The following is a 19,804-nucleotide window of genomic DNA, read 5'->3' on the forward strand; positions in this document are numbered from 1 at the left end:
TTTAGTTGTTCTATGCGACATTCTGGTTTCTAGTCACACATTGTATATATTGTTTAAGAATTTTACTCATCGTAGTAAATAGTAAATTATCCTTACATATTCCACCCCACATATCAACACCCTGCAAGACGATTGACTGCTGTATCCTCTAACCAATGCCTTTTCTCCATTGTCCATCTCTTTGGCATGGCTTTGGCTATACATTTAATTACTGTAATAAGATTCCAGTTCAAAAAACTGCTTTCCTTTGCTACCAATAGTTCTTGATCTCCCAGAGGATCTGCTCTACATCCACTTCTATTTCTTTCCCAGTCCAATGACATCATTGGAAGTGTTAAGATCAGATTTCACACGTGCACTCTTGATTCACTCAAAATTAAAATTGGGAAGATTTATTTATTGAGATACAGCGCAGAATAGGCCCTTCCAGCCCAGCAATTCCTGATTTAACACCAGCCCAATAACAGGACAATTTACAATGACCAATTAACCTACCTACTGGCACGTCTTTGGACTGTGGGAAGAAAGCGGAGCACCCAAAGTCACGGGGAGAACGTACAAACTTACAGACAGTGGTGGGAAATGAACCTGGGTCACTGCTACCGTAGCGTGTAATGCTAACCACAACACTACCATGCCGCCCCAACGGAAAAGCAACTCAACTTCCTCAAATTCAATTCACTGCCACCATCCTCAAACCATGAAGAGAAGAAGAAATGTAAAATACTGCATTTACATGGCACCTTCTGCTTGCAGTTTAGAATGGTTCAGTGTGATTACTTCTATGATGTGGGAATCATTATGCCAGAACTTCTGCAGTATGTAGTGTTTACTGCAGATGCCTCACAGCCCAAGGGACCTGCTTTCAGTGTCGTGTTTTGCATATTCTCCCCATGGTAGTTTTTATCCCAGAAGGGGTGAGCCTTTATGAGAGCAAGTGCTCAAATTAGCAAAATCTTTCTAAAATATTCTCATGTGAGTCATAACAATTTCGAGCACAGATTATCATTGATTACTGATTTAGTAATGATAATTATAGACATTTTTAAGGAAAGTGGTGAGTCCTGTTACAGATTTGCATGTATTGGTTGTTTTATTATTAATAAAAGTAAAACAGAAAGAATAAATATATTAATTTATATTACTTTTATTAATAGTTTTATTAATGCCCTTCATTCTTATATTAACACACACACACACACACACACACACACACACACACACACACACACACACACACACACACACACACACACACACACACACACACACACACACACACTATATATATATCCACACACCCATGTGTACATACAGTGGATTCTGGTTAATTGGAACACATCAGAACCAATACATTTTGGCCAATTAAGCAGCTGCCCCAATAGTCAAAGCTTTACAGAAATGGTTAAAAGGGTATATGAAAAAACTACCATTTAACTGAGGAACAAATTATGTATTTAAATAAAATATGGAACAAATTAGAACTCCGCCAATACTATACAGTACTATAAAACTGTATTTTTTCCTAATAATTACCAACGGACCAATTTATCCAGGATATGCTGTATTTAAAAACGCAAACGCGAGGAAATCTGCAGATGCTAGAAATTCAAGCAACACACACAAAATGCTGGTGGAATGCAGCAGGCCGGGCTGCATCTATAGGAAGAAGTACAGTTGGCGTTTCGGGCCGAGACCCTTCGTCAGGAATAAAAAGAAGCAATAAGGAGATCCAGAGCAGGCAGAAGACCAGAACGGGGTGTCCATGAAGAGGAGGAGAAGGGGTCATCGGTGGGGGTGGGAGAGTCCTTAATAAAAAGAAGCAATAAAGAGATCCAAATGTATGTTGTTTTGTTTAACTGTAAATGAACAAAATCAGTGCAGACACCCAGTGCAGATAATAGACTGCCTTCATACAATGCCTATTACGATTGCATCCTCCAAATCTTTATTTTCATTGTAACATTTTTTTCTCAAGATGATTGTCAACACCTTCAAATTCGTTGTAGTTTCTAACTTGCTGAAGTAGTGAAATCATTTCATTTTCACTCCCGGCTGTTTCTGGCATCTCCAAGCTTGAATGCTTGAAACCACAGTGAGCAAAAGAGTTCTGAATTGTCTTACAGCTTATTTCTCACCAACTATCAGTGACAAAACTCATTGCATTTTGAACACAAACACATGCAACAGACATAATTTTTAAAATGTTCACTATAAGTACATTTTAATGTATAATGCCTATACAAGTACACACTACTGACCATAAGACAAGATATAGGAGCAGAATTAGGCCATTTGGCCCATCGAGTCTGCTCTGGCATTTCATCATGGCTGATTCATTTTCCTTCTCAGCTCCAATCTCCTGCCTTCTCCCCATATTCCTTCATGAAGAATCTGTCAACCTCTGCCTTAAATATACATAATGACTTGGCCTCCACAGCTGCCTGTGGCAATGAATTTCATAGATTCACCACTCTCTGGCTAAAGAAATACCTCCTCACCTCCATTCTAAAAGGGCACCACTCTATTCTGAGGCTGTGTCCTCTGGTCCAAGACTCTCCCACCATAGGAAATATCCTCCTGGAATCATTTTCATGAAATTCCTTTGAACCTTCTCCAGTTTCAGCACATCCTTTCTAAGAAAAGGGGCCCAAAACTGCTCACAATACTTCAAGTGAGGCCTCACCAGTGCTTTATAAAGCCTCAACATTACATCACTGCTTTTATACTCTAGTCCTCTTGAAATTAATGCTAACATCACATTTGTCTTTCTTACCACAGACTCAACTTGCATATTAACCTTTCAGGAATCCTGCACAAGGACTCCTAAGTCCCTTTGCACCTCAGTTTTTTGAATTTTCTCCCCATTCAGAAAATAGTATTTCTTATACCAAAGTGCATGACCATACACTTCCTGACACTGTATTCCAGCTGCCACTTCTTGCCCATTGTCATAATCTGTCTGTCCTTCTGTAGCTTCTCTGCTTCCTCAAAACTACCTGCCTCTCCACCTATCTTCGTACCATCTGCCAACTTTGCCACAAAGCCATCAATGGCTAGCTTCCTTTCGTATTCCATCTTTGCCTTATTAATTACTTTTTTAGTTACTTTCCATTTGTTTTTAAGTTTCCCAATCTTCTAACTTCCCACTAATTTTTGCTTTATTATATGCCCACCCTTTGATTTTTATGTTGGCTTTGACTTCTCTTGACTTCAGAGAATGGTGCAAGAAATGAAAAAAAAAACATACAGTGAGCAACAGTTCTGTGGGTGAAAACACCTTGTTAATGAGAGAATGGCTAGACTGGTTTAGGCTGACAGGAAGGCGACAATAACTCAAATAGCCAGGCATTACAACAATGGTGTGCAGAAGAACATGTCTGAAATTATAACGTGTCAAACCTTGAAGTGGATGGGCAGCAGAAGACCACGGACACTTTATTAAGTACATGAAGTGTACTTACATCTAATAAAGTGGTCACTGAGTATACAGTATATGTAAGAGGGAGAGAGCGATTGGGAAGCTAATTGAATGGTGCCACAACAACCACCTCGTGCTCAACATCACCAAAACCAAAGAGCTGGCTATCAGAATCAGAATCAGGTTTAATGTCACTGGCACATGTTGTGAAATTTTTTAACTTTGCGGCAGCAGTACAATGTGATACATGATCAATTTAGAAGAAAGAAAAGTGAATTACAGTAATTATTTTAGTGTATCTAAAATAGTTCAGTTAAAATAAGCATTGCAAAAACAGAAATTTTAAAAAAGTATTGATGTAGTGCTTATGGGTTCAACAAGCATTTAGTAATTGGATGGCAGATGGGAAGACTCTGTTCCTGAATCTCTGCAGGATGAAGGAGCCAGGGGCTCCATGAGCTAGTCCTCATTAGGGAATCATTGGTGGAGAGGGTCAGTAACTTTAAATTCCTTGTAATCGTATCAAGGGATCTGTCCTGGGACCAGTGTTTAAGTGCCATCACAAAGAAGGTACGACACCTCTACTTTCTTCGAAGTTTGCGTAGATTCCGCACGTCACCTAAAACTTGGACAAACTTCTATAGATACACAGTGGAGAGTATCCTGACTGGTTGTGTGGAAACACCAATGGCCTGGAATGGAATAATCTACAGAAAATGGTGGACATAGCCCAGTCAATCACAGGAGTACCCTAACCCACCATTGAACATATCTACAAGGAGTGCTGCCACAAGAAAGCAGCATCCATCATCAAGGACCACCACTATCCACGCCTCGTAGTCAACACGCTGATACCATCAGACCAGAGGTACGTGAGCTTTAAGTCCCACACTACCAGGTACAGGAACAGTTTATACCCTGTAACCATCACACTCCTGAGCCGGCATGGATGACTTCACTAAGCATAACTCTGAATTGATCCCAGAACCTACCGTCTTATTTTCAAGAACTCCATACCACATGAGTAAACCTCATGCTCTCAGTATTATTTCTTCTTTTTCTTGCACAGTTTGTCTTCTTTTGCACATTAGTTGTTTGTCAGTCCTTGTGTATGTATAGTTTTCCATCAATTCTTTTATATATATCTTCCTGTAAATGCCTACATGAAAATGAACCTCAGGCTAGTATATGGTAACAAACAGAAATGTACTTTGACTTCAAGACTGAAATAAATAAAGCACGTAAGAAAACTTGTTCAAAAATTATTTTAAGAAGACAACTGTTGAAGGGTTTACATACGATGTAGTAAAAAGGAATGCTGAAGATGCCCTTGAAGTGGCATTGGCTCAATGAGCTGGAATGGCTTCCTTCCGTGTTGTACTAAGTTTGTTCCATAAAGCTAATGGTTCATCCTCATATAACTCCATCAGTACTTACACCAATAAAGTCATTTCCAGATCAATCTCAAAATGTACAATATACTGTAAGGGCAAAGAGACCTTGCTCATTCTGCTTAAAGATCCCAGCTGAGCTACTAAATGTCTTAGCAACAGGGGAAAAGCACAGGAACTTTCAAAGAAGGTTTTTGGATCTGGAGCTTTTGGTTATGAGGTTAAATTGTTAGGGCTAGGACTGCTTGTTCTAAGATAAGGAAGGTTACAGAGTTACTCAAGGTATTTAAAATTATGACAAGCCTAGAAAGTGTGAGAGGGAGGGGCTAATTTCCCCCAGTGGAAGTCCATAATGAGACAACATTGATCTGTGAGGAAGGATTAGAAGAGAGTGCAGAATTATGTTTTAAATTAAAAGTTAATAGGAGCTTGAAACTGACTGTATGAAAGGATTGTGGCTGATGGAACCGTCATTACATTCACAAAGGGCCTGTAAATGGATGAGCTCTGATTGACGTGTGCTTAACATACAGGGCTAAAAGCAGAGAACCGGTAGGTGAGATTCACCAAAATAGTTTGTCGAAGACACAGTGAGGCATATTGTTTCCTTCTGTACTGGAAATTTCTACAGTGCTAAAATTCATCTATGCTTGCAATAACCTCCATATCCAATCTATCTGTGGACGCGACTGTTACTATTCCAGATAGATGTCCTCAAATTATGTAAACCATCTTATATAAATATGTAAGGCGATTTATGTTTACCACCTTACATAATCTTGTACTTATCCAAATCTTCTTCACTCATTATGTTGATCTTTAGAAGCTCCAGTTTTGACAACACCTCAGTTTTAAAATCTTCATTTCATTTTCATAGGCCACCATGATCTCTCACTCTCCCTCACCTACTCCCCCATTTCATCTCCCTGATCTTTATTTTAAAGATTTTAATGATTCAAAGCCCTACAACGTCCTAGATTCTTTCACTTATCCAATTCTGGCTTCTTATCTAACTGGTCCAGAGTAGGCAGCCGTAATTTGACCTGCCTTGGTCTCAGACTCTGAAGCCTTTACACTCTCTGTATCTCTGCTCTTTTAAGGTGCTTTTTCAAGTTTATCTCTGAGGCAATTTAATATCATGGCTGTAAGCAGTTCTGCTGCTATGATGGCATACAGCATCTCATGAGTGCCCCATTGCCTGTCCTGGTTCTATCCAATACAGCACAATAGATCATGAAGTTCAAAAGTTCAAAGTTCAAAGAAAATTTATTATCAAAATACATTTATATCACTATATATTATCTTGAGATACATTTTTGAGGGCATTCACAGTAAATATAAAGAAACACAATAGAATCAATGAAAAACTGCACACAAACAAATAAGGGCAAACAACCAAATTGCAAAAGACAACAAGATAGATAAATAGATAGATAGATAGAGTGAACATGACTTGTAGAGACCTGGAACGTGAGTACATTGTTGTGGAATCAGTCAAGTGCTGGAGTGAGTGAAGTTATCCACTCTGGTTCTGGAGCCTGGTGGTTCAGGGGTAAAAAGTGGTGGTGTGGGACTTAAACTCCTGTACCTCCTTCCTGATGGCAGCAATGAGATGAGAGCATGCTCTGGATGTTGGGAGTCCTTGATGATGGATGCAGCTTTCCTGTGACAGAACTCTTTGTTGATCTGCTCAATATTCAGGAAGGTTTTTCCTGTAACAGACTAAGTGTATTTAATTATTTTCTGTTCAAGAGCATTGGTGTTTCCACACAAGGCCATGCTGAAACCAGTCAGTATACTCTCCATCGTGCATCTATAGAAATATTACAAAATTTTAAATGACATGTGGAATTGTCACAGACTTCTAAGAAACTAAAGACACTTCTGTGCTTTCTTTGTAATGGTGATTACATGCTAAACCCAGGACAAATCCTCTCAAATGACAACACTGAGGAACTTAAAGTTACTGACCCTCTCCACCTTTGATCCTCCTGTAGTCAATAATCAGCTCTTTGGTTTCACTAACGTTGTCATGGTACCATTCAGCCAGATTTTCAAACTCCCCCATTTCTGCTGATTTATCACCACCTTTGATTTGGCCCACGACAGTGGTGTCACCAGCAAATTTAAATGTGTCATTGCAGCTGTACTAAATCTCACAGTCATAAGTATAAGGCAGGTAAAGCAGGGGGCTAAGCACACAACCTTGTGGTGCACCTGTGCTGATGGAGATTGTGGAGAAAATGTTATTGCCAATCTGAACTGACCAGGATCTGCAAGTGAGAAAATCGAGGATCCAGTTGCACAAGGAGGTATTCAGGCCAATGACTTAAAGCTTATTGATTAGTTTTGAGAGGATAATAATGTTGAATGCAATGTATGTACTCAATGAAGAGCATCTTAATGCCTGAATCTTCACTGTCCAGATGTTCCAGGGTTGAGTGAAGAGCCAATGAAATGCATCTGCTGTTGACCTGTTGTGACAGTGGTCAAATTGGAGTGGATTCAAGTCCTTCTTCAGTTGGTATGTTTTATCACCAAACTCTCAAAGCACTTCATCACATGCATATATATCTTAATGGCATATAAAAAAACTACAGATTTTGGAAATCTGAAAGAAAAACAGAAAGTGCTGGAAGTACTCAGAAGGTAAAAGATTGTGTTAAACACCCTTCATTAAAATGAGAAAAATGGGAAAGTAAACATGTAAACTTTTGCTACTTAGGAAGCTGGGTGATATCAGATGACAGGTGTGACATGGACATCAAAAGAAGAATAGGGATGGCAAAAGACATCCTTATGAGAATGAAGAGTATACTGACCAACACTAAACTAGACATGACAACCCACCTCAGAGTACTGAAACGTTACGTTTATCCAGTTATGTCATATTGTTCAGAATGTTGGACAATACCTAGTAACATGAGGAAACAAATTGAAGTAGTAGAGATGTGGTTTTTGAGGAGGATGCAAAGAATATCATGGACAAAACAAATATCTAACGAGGATGTCATGAGCAGAGCAAGCACAAAAAGAGAAATAATGTATGAGATCATGAAAAGGCAACGTAACTTCATTGGACATGTGATTAGGAAAGAGAAGTTAGAATGCACGGTAATTACGGGAAAGATTGAAGGGAAGAAAGCAAGAGGAAGGCAAAGACAAATGATGATGGAGACAACAGACAGAGAACTGGAAATGAATACCAATGAATTGATCCACTTGACCCGAAACAGGAGAGTGTGGGCCATGGCAGACAAAGCTCAAACTGGGCATGGCACCTGATGATGATGATGATGAAACATGTAAAGCTGCAGAGACGTGGAGGATTGGAGAGAAAAGAGGAGATATCTGATAGGTTCAGACCCAAGCTGTCAAAATAAGTATAATCATCTGGAAACAGAAACAAAAAATCAATTGAACAAATTGAAGCAGTAAAGTACAGCCAGATCTGTGGAGAGAGAGAGAGAGAGAGAGAAAGGGATAAAAAAGGATGTTACCTGAAATTATTAAATTCAATATTAAGCAACGATGGCTGTAATGTACCAGATTGAAGATGAGGTGATGTTTCTTTTAACTTACGCTGGGCAGCATTGGAGCAATATCAGAGGTCAAATATAGAGCCATTGACAAGAAAGATGGACAAAGAATTAAAGTGATAGAATTGTGCAGGCTCAGACTCATCCCCACTGACTGGATTTGGTTTTTCCAATGCAAAGCTGGAAAATCTAATTAAGTTTGGTTAAGTCCTGGGGAGAAAACAAAGAACGAAGAAGGGAAATAAAGTTCAGTTTCAATAGAGCATGTAATAGTTTTGAATTTAAAGAACAGGATATGTGAAGGAAGTAAAAAATGGGAATTTGGGGAACACCATCAGCTGCAGGTTCCACTCCAAATCACACACTGTCGTGACTTGGAAATGGATTGCTGCTCCTTCAGTGTCACTGGGTCTCAATCCAAGAACTCTCTACCCAACTGTACTGTGGAAACATCTTCACCAGCCCAAAAGTTCACCACCACCTTCTGTCAAGCAGTTGGAGGTGCGAAATAAAGGCTGGTTTTGCTGGAGATGTCTGCATCCCGTAAAAATGTTTCAAAAAGATTTCCTGGACTGGCAGAAATTTGAAAATGGCAGTCTGCTGAGATATGTGTTGGCAGCACTGCAATTCGTTACGTGATTTGGAGCTAAAAATTAAAAAGCATTAAGATTTCTTTTTTAGAAATACCAAATTGTTGGGAATAGTGAATAATGTGGTGGACAACAGGCTTGGAGAGCAAAATCTGCCAATAACAAAATATGTTTTCTCTTCTTTGATGGTAAAATAAGACTTTTTTTTTCCTTGGAAGTATTAAATTAAGTGGGGTGAAAAATGCAAAGAGAATCTGGGAGTGCAGGGACATAGATCACCAAGAGAAGTAATGCACTTTGATTTGACCATTACGAGTGCAAACAGCATTGGAGGAAAATAATGAAAAATAAGGGATTTAATGCCAAATTTAGACAGAGTTTCAATTCCTTTGAATTACTCTGCTCTCAGTCTACAAAAATCATACTTATTTATTGGAGAGATCTGTGCAGGTTTGGCAGGATAAGGAAGGAAGTGAAACAGCAAACAATCTGCTGGAGGAACTCAGCCAATTGAACAGTATTTGTGGAAGGAAGGGAATTTTCAAGGTTTTGGGTCAAAATCTTGCATCTGGACTGAGAATGGAGAGGAGGTGACCAACATGGAGAGAAGGGGAGTGGTGAGCAAGGACTCAGGGTGATTAGTGGACAGAGGTGGGGTAAAAGATGACAGACAGGTAGTGTTAGGTAGGGGAGGGGAGCAGAGGTGGTGTAGACAAGGTTCCCCATGAGAGACTCATCCAGAAAGTCAAGAGGCATGGGATCAGTGGAACCTTGACTGTTTGGATCAAAAATTGGCTTACAGGAAGAAAGCAGGGGGTAGTAGTGGAAGGAAAGTATTCTGCCTGGAGGTCGGTAACTAGTGGAGTGCCAAAAGGATCTGTCCTAGGACCCCTGCTCTTTGTGATTTTTATAAATGACCTGGATGTAGAGTTGGAATGATGGGTGAGTAAGTCTGTGGATGACATGAAGATTGGAGGAGTTGTGGATGGAGCTGTAGATTGTCGAAGGTTACAAGAGGATATAGACAGGATGCAGAGTTGGGCAGAAAAGTGGCAGATGGAGTTCAATCCAGATAAGTGTGAGGTGATGCATTTTGGAAGGACAAACCAGAAAGCTGAGTGCAGGGTTAATGGTCGGTTTCTTAAAAGTGTGGATGAACAGAGGGACCTTGGGGTTCAAATCCATACATCCCTCAAGATCGCTGCACAGGTTGATAAGATAGTTAATAAGGCCTGTGGGATGCTAGGCTTCATTAATAGGTGGATTGAATTCAAGAGTAGAGAGGTCATGTTGCAACCCTACAAATCTCTGGTGAGACCACACTTCGAGTATTGTGTTCAGTTCTGGTCACCTCATTATAGGAAGAATGTGGAAGCTATGGAGAGGGTGTAGAGGAGACTTACCAGGATGTTACCTGGATTGGAAAATGTGTCTTATGAGGCAAGGTTAGCAGAGCTGGGACTTTTCTCTTTGGAGCATAGAAGGATGAGAGGGGACTTGATAGAGGTCTACAAGATTATGAGAGACATAGCTAGGGTGGATAGCCAGTACCTGTTTCCCAGGGCACGAATAGCAAACACTAGAGGGCATATGTACAAAGTTAAGGGAGGGAAGTTTAGGGGAAACATCAGGGGTAAGTTTTTTACACAGAGGGTTGTGGGTGCCTGGAATGACTTGCCAGGGTCGGTGGTGGAGCCAAAAACATTAGGGGTATTTAAGTGCCTCTTGGACAGGCACATGGATGAAAGAAAAATAGAGGGTTATGGGTAGTGTGGGTTTAGTACTTTTTTAAGGAATATATGGGTTGGCACAACATAGAGGGCTGAAGGGCCTGTACTGTGCTGTATTATTCCAGTGTCTAGTGTTGGGAGATAGTAGTAGGTGAATGATAGATGGCTGCAAACAGAGAGGAAAATGTAAGTGTTTGGCTAGCTGGCTGGCTGGGTATCTTTCCTCTGTAGTCTTGAAGTCTTTTAAATTACAAAGGACTTCATTAAGAAGGATGTGAAGAAATTGTTTAATTTCAGAAAATGGGACAAAGTACCAAGATGATAATTAATAGATCAAATAAAGAATTTATTTAAACAATATAGGGTGAGAATGTGAAGATAATTTTCACGCGGAGGAGTTAAACCAGAGGCTTAACATATTCAGCAACACATACAAAATGCTGGAGGAACTCAGCCAATCAAGCCGTATCCGTGGAGGGGAAGAAATAGTCAACATTTCAGGTCAAGGCCCCAGGGAATCTCTTGCATTTAACATATCCAGTAGAAGTTTTAATGAATGCATATGAAAGAAAGGTATAGAGTGACTAAGGTGGAATATGATAATTAGATACAGCACATTCCAGGGTGGAGGAAAAGATGCTGAAGGAGACACTGAAGCTTAGTGCAGTCACCACAAAGGCCTAGTGGGGAAGGACCACCTCATAGTCTAGGTGCCCCTGTACATGGAAGAACTGGGTCTGATGTAACAGGCTCGCAATCACTTCTTGGGCATACTGTTTAAAGAGAAAACAAGAGTGGCATTCATGCATTATAAGTAGAATCTATTGATCTGATGGAACAATAAATATAAAGAAAGATGTGCATTTGTGGTACTGTATTTTATGTACAGATGTTCTGTGAATAACAGTATCATTTAAATAAAAAAGCTTTGCTTCTAGTAAGTGCAATGTAACTAGCTCCCCATGTTAAATGTGTCTATATGCGTATATTGTGAGAATGACATATTTACATTAATTCAAATTGATTACCTGGTATGCAAATGACTTACATCTCATAAATAAACATTAACCTTTCTCTCAGATATCAGCTCCTCTATTGCAATGAAACATTCTGTGTAACAACACAAAGTGTTTTATTCGAAATAAATGTAAAACTATGCAATTGCAGACATGACAGTTGTTACCATTCTCCAGGTGCAAGAAGCAATGGATTTCCCAATTCAATATTCTTATTGCCTTATAAAATGAAAAGAATATTAAAATGTAAACAGTCAGTGAGAAACTAATTACAGAACGTAATGCTAATAAGTTACAATTAAAGATTACTTAAAGTGATCTGCTACAGTAATCCATTTTCAGTTGATTTTTTTGGGTACTTTGTAGGCTAGTTCCCAAGATGGAGCTGATTAGATTTATAACCCTCTGCAGCTTCTTTCAGTCCTGTGCAGTAGCCCACCATACTAGACAGTGATGCAGCCTGTCAGAATGCTCTCCATGGTACAACTATAGAAGTTTTTGAGTGTACTGTATTTGTTGACATGCCAAATTTTGTCAAACTCCTTATGAAGTATAGCCACCGTCTTGCCTTCTTTATAACTGCATCGATATATTGGAGCCAGGTTAGATCCTCAGAGATCTTGACACCCAGGAACTTGAAACTGCTCACTCTCTCCACTTCTGATCTCTCTATGAGGATTGGTATGTGTTCCTTCGTTTTACCCTTCCTGAAGTCCACAATCAGCTCTCTTGTCTTACTGATGCTGAGTGCAAGGTTGTTGTTGTGACACCACTCCACTAGTTGGCATATCTCACTCCTGTACGCCCTCTCATCACCACCTTAAATTCTACCAACAATGGTTGTATCATCAGCAAATTTATAGATGGTATTTGAGCTATGCCTAGCCACACAGTCATGTGTATATAGAGAGTAGAGCAGTGGGCTAAGCACACACCCCTGAGGTGCACCAGTGTTGATTGTCAGCAAGGAGGAGATGTTATCACCAATCCGCACAAGTTGTGGTCTTCTGGTTAGGAAGTCGAAGATCCAATTGCAGAGGGAGGTACAGAGGCCCAGGTTCTGCAACTTCTCAATCAGGATTGTGGGAACGATGGTATTAAATGCTGAACTATAGTCGATGAACAGCATCCTGATGTAGGTGTTTGTATTGTCCAGGTGGTCTAAAGCCATGTGGAGAGCCATTGAGATTGTGTCTACCATTGACCTATTGTGGTGATTGGCAAATGGCAATGGGTCCAGGTCCTTGCTGAGGCAAGAGTTCAGTCTAGTCATGACCAACCTCTCAAAATATTTCATCACATGTGATAATATGCTGTTATCATCTACAATTAATCCTTGTATGTATAAGAAGTAGGGCAGAGAATTGGAAACTTCAATTCTAATACTTCCAAATATAGCTGTGGAGCTACAATGCAGTGGCATGAAAGATATTGAAAACCGCTTACCAGCCACTGTTCTAGACCTTTAATAATTAACGTTCTCAAGTTTAGCAACTCCAGTTTATGAGTAGCTGGAATCTCTTCAGGATATAAGACTGTGGGAGACAGAAGCACCTGGTTAAAGAGAGTGCAAGAAACAGGTGCACCCTGCATATGTGCAGAGTGGGAGACAGATGTCCCTCAGCTTACGAGAGACAAAAGCCCTGAGAGTTCAGGAACAATGAAGACAAAATCCCACCAAGTTTGAGAGGAGTGCCTGAGCCACAAGAGATTCTGCAGATACTGGAAATCTTGAGCTACACACACAAAATGTTGGAGAAGCTCATCAGGTCAGGTATCATATGGGTGGGGCGGGGGGAATGAACAGTTGACGTCTTGGGCCGAGATGCTTCATTAGGACTCCATAGAGGCGGCCTTACTTGCTTAGTTCCTCCAGCATTTTCTGTGTGTTCCTGAATTGAAAAGGATCATGGGAGACAGAGGGCTCCTGAATTCATCAGGAAGGTAGGAGACAGGCTTTGTGAGTTTAGAATAGAGGTGGATGCTGAGCAAGATACTTCTGCAGGATGAATTCCAAAGTTCAAAGGTTCATTTTATTATCAAAGTATGTATGCAGAATAGAACTCTGAGATTCGTCTTCTCCAGAAAGCCATAAAATACAGAAAAACCATGAAAGTCGTTGAAAAAAAAGGCATCAAACCCCCCCCCCCACAAAAAAGAGAAAGCAACAAAACTCGCAAACCCCCAATTTCCCCCCTCCCCAACCCCTCCCTCGCACAAAAACGAACGGGTCACCCGCCCAGACAAGGCAGCTAAAACATCAAACCCCTAACCCCTAAGCCCCTCCCATGCAAAAAAACAGCGACAATACCATCAAACCCCAAACCTCTCCCACACACAAAAAACTAACAGATTGCTCACACATAAAAACACCAAAAGTCTCAAATCCCCAACTCCTCCCTCACCCAAAAAAGCAACAAATCCACCCACTCGCCAATTGTCAACAAGAAAGAAAACAAAGAAATACAGGAGACCAATATAAGTTACAGTTCACACCAATAATCACATATGAATTGGAATTTCAAAAACATCCTCTGTCAGCATCAAGGAGAGGTCATGGGGAGTGACCACTGACCCGCGACCTGTTGCCTTCCGGTCTGACATCCTCTGCATTCACCTCGATGTTTACAATCTCCCTCGGCGTTTCGGTCGGCGTGAAATGGAGTCGACCATGTCTCCAGACTCTTGTTTGGAACAACAGGTGCTTGCAGTCCTCTGCTGGAATTCTCTCGGGGACAGCAGAGTGGTAGACCACTTGATTGAACTCTAAGCTGTAAGTCACAGGGGACCACAGTTTCCAAAAAAAAACTATTAAGATACAAAGAATTTGCCTGCACTGGCTGGGAAACTAAATACTGGGAATCCGCCAAGTAGCCCACAGAACACCATGAAATCAATCTGACAACACCAGCAACAACTGGGTGGGTAGCTAAACCTGTCACTGTCCTGGGTGGGGTGTAGTTCTGGACTCCAACTGGTGCAGCTGCTAGAACCAGGGTTGGTGCAAGGAGATATATATCTGTATATACAGGCCATCCCCCAATAGGGAATGGATTCTGGTTTTACAGCAATCCATAAATCAATTTTGTCTGTAAATCAGAAAGTATACAGAAGTATTTTAATATGGTAACCATAGTCTTGCAATAAATGGCATCAGAGGCAGCGAAGACTGATAAAAAGGAACAATTACAAAAAGTAGAAAGAAAGAGGAGAAACTAATTCTGCCATCCATTTGGAACAAATCCATCTATGTGTGTTGGACAAATGGATTTAATATTACATGAGCCCATTTGTATTAGGACTGTCCATAGGTCAAGCATTTGTAACCTGGGGACAATCTTTATGCGCATCCGTGGAAATATTTTGTTCTTCTTGTTGTTGGATTAAAAGCTAGCTCCAACAAGACGTCTGGTTCCATCATCCCATGTTCAGGGACTTCTTACACACGTATATCCTACTTCTTAGAAATGAAGTGGAAGCGAGTCAAACTCCAATCACCTAGATGATGGGCAGCCACATCCTGATGAACTAAGTTCAACATAATATACTGTTATAGCAGTCGTTGTGATGAACAAGTCAATTTTCAGTGCAAGACAACAGTGGTGCAGTCAGAATGGTCCTCGGTAACTGGCCTAAAGCTATAGCCCAGGCTGTTCCTTCATAAGTAATTGGTATGAAGGTAGGAAGAAGATTTTCAACTCAGAACAATTATACTGAGTTTATTTCTTTTTAAAGATAGTATTTGTACATTTTTAAAAATTTTGCTTACAGCATACATTACTTCCTTTACAGTTCTTCCACTGAGCTCTTTCAGCTTTTATGTTTCCTGTCCAGATATTTTCCAAATTCTTTCTGGAAAAAGCCAGTGGAAAGTTTCTGCATTTCCACTCTTTGGGATGTAATGTTCCATCCAGACAAGGCACTGGCGAAACTACACTTCTGGTTGCCTAGCAACAGGAAGGACATCAATAAGCTGGAAAAGGCCACAGGAAAGCCTCACAAGGTTTTTCACCTCGACTGGAGGGCTTGAGTTAAAAGGAGAGATTGGATTGACTGTTCATCCCCCCGGAGAATAGGGGATTAAGGAGTCACCTTATATCAAATCACAAGGGGCATTATTAAGGCGAATGGTCACAGTCTTTTTTTGCCAGGTGGAAGAGGCTCACCTATAGTTTTAAGAGAGAGGGGCACGCTTTACCATGCAGAAAGTGGCAGGTTTATGGAACAAGCTGTCAGAGGAAGTTACAATTATGTTTAAAGGACATTTGGACAGGCATATGGATAGGAAAGGTTTGAGGGATACAGACAAAAACACAGGCAAATGGGACTAGTTCAGGAAGGTAACTGGATTAACATGACTCTATGACTTTAGGTTCCCTGCATAGAAAAGTGCAGTATGTTTACTAGGTGGACAATGGTGCTGGAGCATTGGCTGAGTTATTGGGAATCAGGCAAGAAGTCGTCCAATCACCCAATGAGACAGCAAATGTGAGTGTTGCTCATCTTTACCCCTTCTCTTAAACCGATTTGGAATATTGTGTGCAAATACGGCCACCTACCTACAGGAAAGATGTAAACAAGGTTGAAAGAGTACAGAGAAAATTTACAAGATGTTGCCAGGTCTGGAAGACCTGAGTTATGTAGGCCTCCGTTAGTCTTGGTAGACCATAGATTTGCGCCTTGGAATGTTTCCAGTGCGCAAGCTTGGGCAGGGTTTTTTTTAATGGAAAACCAGCAGTTGCCCAAGCTGCAAGTACCTGAGTTATAAGGAAAGATTGAATAGGTTAGGACTTTATTCCTTGGAATGTAGAAAATTGAGAGGTGATTTGATAGAGGTATAGAAAATTATGAGAGGTAGCGTAATGTATGGGTCTATTTCTTTTAGACCAATGACAGCCCCCCCCATAGCACTTTGTATTGATCTGTTGTCCACACGTGCACATTGTTCTCTCTCTCTCTCTCTCTCTCTCTCACTGCAATGTGAACACACCAGTTAAAGCCATCTCCCACATGTGTGTTTTTGTTTAATTGATATGTAGTTGAGCACAGACACAACAAATTGGTGACGAGTATGAACCAGAATGTCAGAAAATATTACGAAGTGCACCAGCAGATACAAGATGAAACAACGTGAGAAAGACAAAGGATCCATGAGTAGCAGTGAGAGACGTGCTGAATTAAAGTGAAAATAACATGCTGATGGCTTCATTTGGGAAAGTTGATGGATTTGATAACACTGACGAAGGCTGGGATTCATATATTGAGAGGGTGGAACTGTATTGTGACACAAACAATGAGGAACAACAAAAGAAAGCCCCTGCACTTCTTAGCTTAATGGGTGCAAGGACGTACAGTCTCTTATGTAACCTAGTAACCCCTGATAAGCCAGCAAGCAAGATTTTCAATAAAATTGTTACAATTCTACAAAATCACTTGCGCCCCAAACTGCTGGCAATAGCTCAGGGATTTAGATTTTACAAAAGGACCCAGTCAAAAGTTGAAAGTATTTCTGAATACATTGCAGAACTGCACAAACTTTCCCAGTACTGTGACTTCAGAGATGGACTTTCTGATGTATTAATGGACAGGCTTGTATGTGGCATGCATAGTCAAAGCATTCAAAAGAGGCTATTATCAGAAAGAGACCTAATTTAGAAAGGGCATTGACCATTGCAATATTGTTAGAGGCTGCAGCAAAGGATGCAGTGGAACTACAGAGAAAGAGGTTAGAATGTGAAATGCACAAAACATCCTTGAGTGGTGCAAAAAGCCAAAGATGTTATCGATGTGGCAAATCCTCCCATGATGCAAATAACTGTTGGTTCAAAGAGAAAGTCTGTAGAAAGTGTCACAGACAAGGTTATGTAGAGAGAGTGCACGAGGCCGACAAAAAGCACAACTGAGAGAAACTCTCAAACACAAAACTAAGCAAATGCATAAAGTTTCCGAATGTAAAACAGAATCAGACAACACAGAGTCTGACAAAGGTGACCTGTCATGACTAGAAGTGTATAGTATAACTGAAGCAGATACAAAATCATCTGGATCACAACAGATGTGTCTGGTGGAAAACTGAAAATGGAGCTGGATACAGGGTCGGCTTTGTCCATAATTCCAGAGGATGACTACAACAGACTGTTTTCTAAGATACCAATAGAGAAGACCTCAGTGATGCTAAAGACTTACACAGGCAAAAAAGTGTCACCCAAACACAAACTGAAAGTGAATGTGATGTATGAAGGCCAAACACAACAGTTAGAGCTTTATGCAATGAAAAGTGGAGAGCCAGCACTTTTTGGATGTGAATGGTTGAGAAAAATCTAACTAGACTGGCACTCAGTCAAAGCTCTCAATGTGGCATCAACAGGAGATGGCAGCCCAAATGGTGGCACTAACCAGAGACTGACACAGCTGCTTAATGCTAATGAGAAGGTGTTTGAGAAGGGTATTGGTTAAAATGACTTGTCTCGCCCGGGGCTCTGTGTGGTGGCCAAGAATAGATAAACAGGTTGAAGGCTTGACCAAAAGCTGTTCCTGGATGCCAATAAGTTCAAAATGCACCCCCACAGGCACCTCTACACCAATGGGAATGGCTGTCAGCACCATGGCAAAGAGTACATATTGACTTTGCTGGGCCATTCATGGACTCCATGTTTCTGATTGCTGGGGATGCTCATTCAAAGTGACCAGTGGTTGTACCAATGAAGTCAACCATTTCAGAAAAGACTATTTCCACTCTGAGAACTATCTTCACCAGAAATGGCTTACCAGAACAAATTGTAAGTGATAATGGACCACAATGCACATCAGAAGAATTCAGAAGAAGAAAAATGGCAAGAGACATTTTAAGTTAGCTCCTCCCCACCCAGCAACAAATGGGTTAGCTGAAAGGTTTATTCAGACCTTCAAAAAGTCCATTAAAGTGATGGACAAGGAGGACATTCCTCTACAGCATTTTCCTTTTTGTGTATTGGAACTCTGATCATATGATTACAAATCAAACACCTGCAATGCTGTTCATGAGCAGGAACCTGAGATCTTGCATAGACCTCCTGAAAGATGATTTACAGAGTGAAGTGCAGAATAAACAGTTCAGCCAGTTGTCAAGTAAATCAGCGAGGAACTTTGTGGTAGGACAGGAAGTCCTAGCACATGTTTACCATGAAGACAAATGGATACCCAGTAGGATATCTACAAGAACTAGACCATTGATGTACACAGTGAATGTTGGAGATCATACATGGACCAGACACTGGATGCTCAACCGAAGAACACAGCTGAGTCGATTGCATCCAACAAGACTGACACATTACAGCCACCAGACTTACCGCTCACTGATGATGTCACTGACAGCAACGTGACACAGGAAACCAGTAACATTGTCTTAGACAAGACACCGACCAAACCAGATGCCATTCCACAGGCCCAGAAGCGCTATCCTGAAAGAAACAGCGCCACCCGAAAGACTGAAACTTTAGAACTGTGAAGTTAGTTTTGGACTGTTATTGTGAAAGCCTGTTTATTTGGAATATGGGTTTATGAAATGGAAATTGAATGTTTTGTACATATACAGTTTTATGTTGCATTAATCTAGGGGGGAGGGGAAGGAAGTATAATGTATGGATCTATTTCTTTTAGAGCAATGACCCCTCCCACCAACACGACGTTTTGATCTGTTGTCTGTACATGCACATTGTTCTCTCTGTCTCTCTCTCTCTCTCGCTGCAATGTGAATACACCAGTTAACGCCATTTCTCACGTGCTTGCTTTTACTTAATTGATATGTAGTTGTGCACAGAAAAACAGGGTAAATGCAAGCAGGATATTTCTACTGAGGTTAGGTGGGACTACAACTAGAGGTCACGGGTTAAGGGTGAAAGGTGAAAATTTTAGGAAGGACATGAGGGGAAACACCTTCACTCAGAGGGTGGTGTGGAATAAGCTGCCAGCACACCAGGAGCATGCAAGCTCAGTTTCAACGTTTAAGAGAAGTTTAGATCGGTAGATGGATGGTTGGGGTATGGCCCTGGTGCAGGCCGATGGGAGCAGGCAGTTATAATGGTTCAGCACTGATGAGATGGGTTGAAGGGCGTGTTTCTGTGCTGCACTTTTCTATG

Source organism: Hemitrygon akajei, chromosome 5 (genome assembly GCF_048418815.1).
Source record: "Hemitrygon akajei chromosome 5, sHemAka1.3, whole genome shotgun sequence".
In the NCBI taxonomy this organism is placed as follows: Eukaryota; Metazoa; Chordata; class Chondrichthyes; order Myliobatiformes; family Dasyatidae; genus Hemitrygon; species Hemitrygon akajei.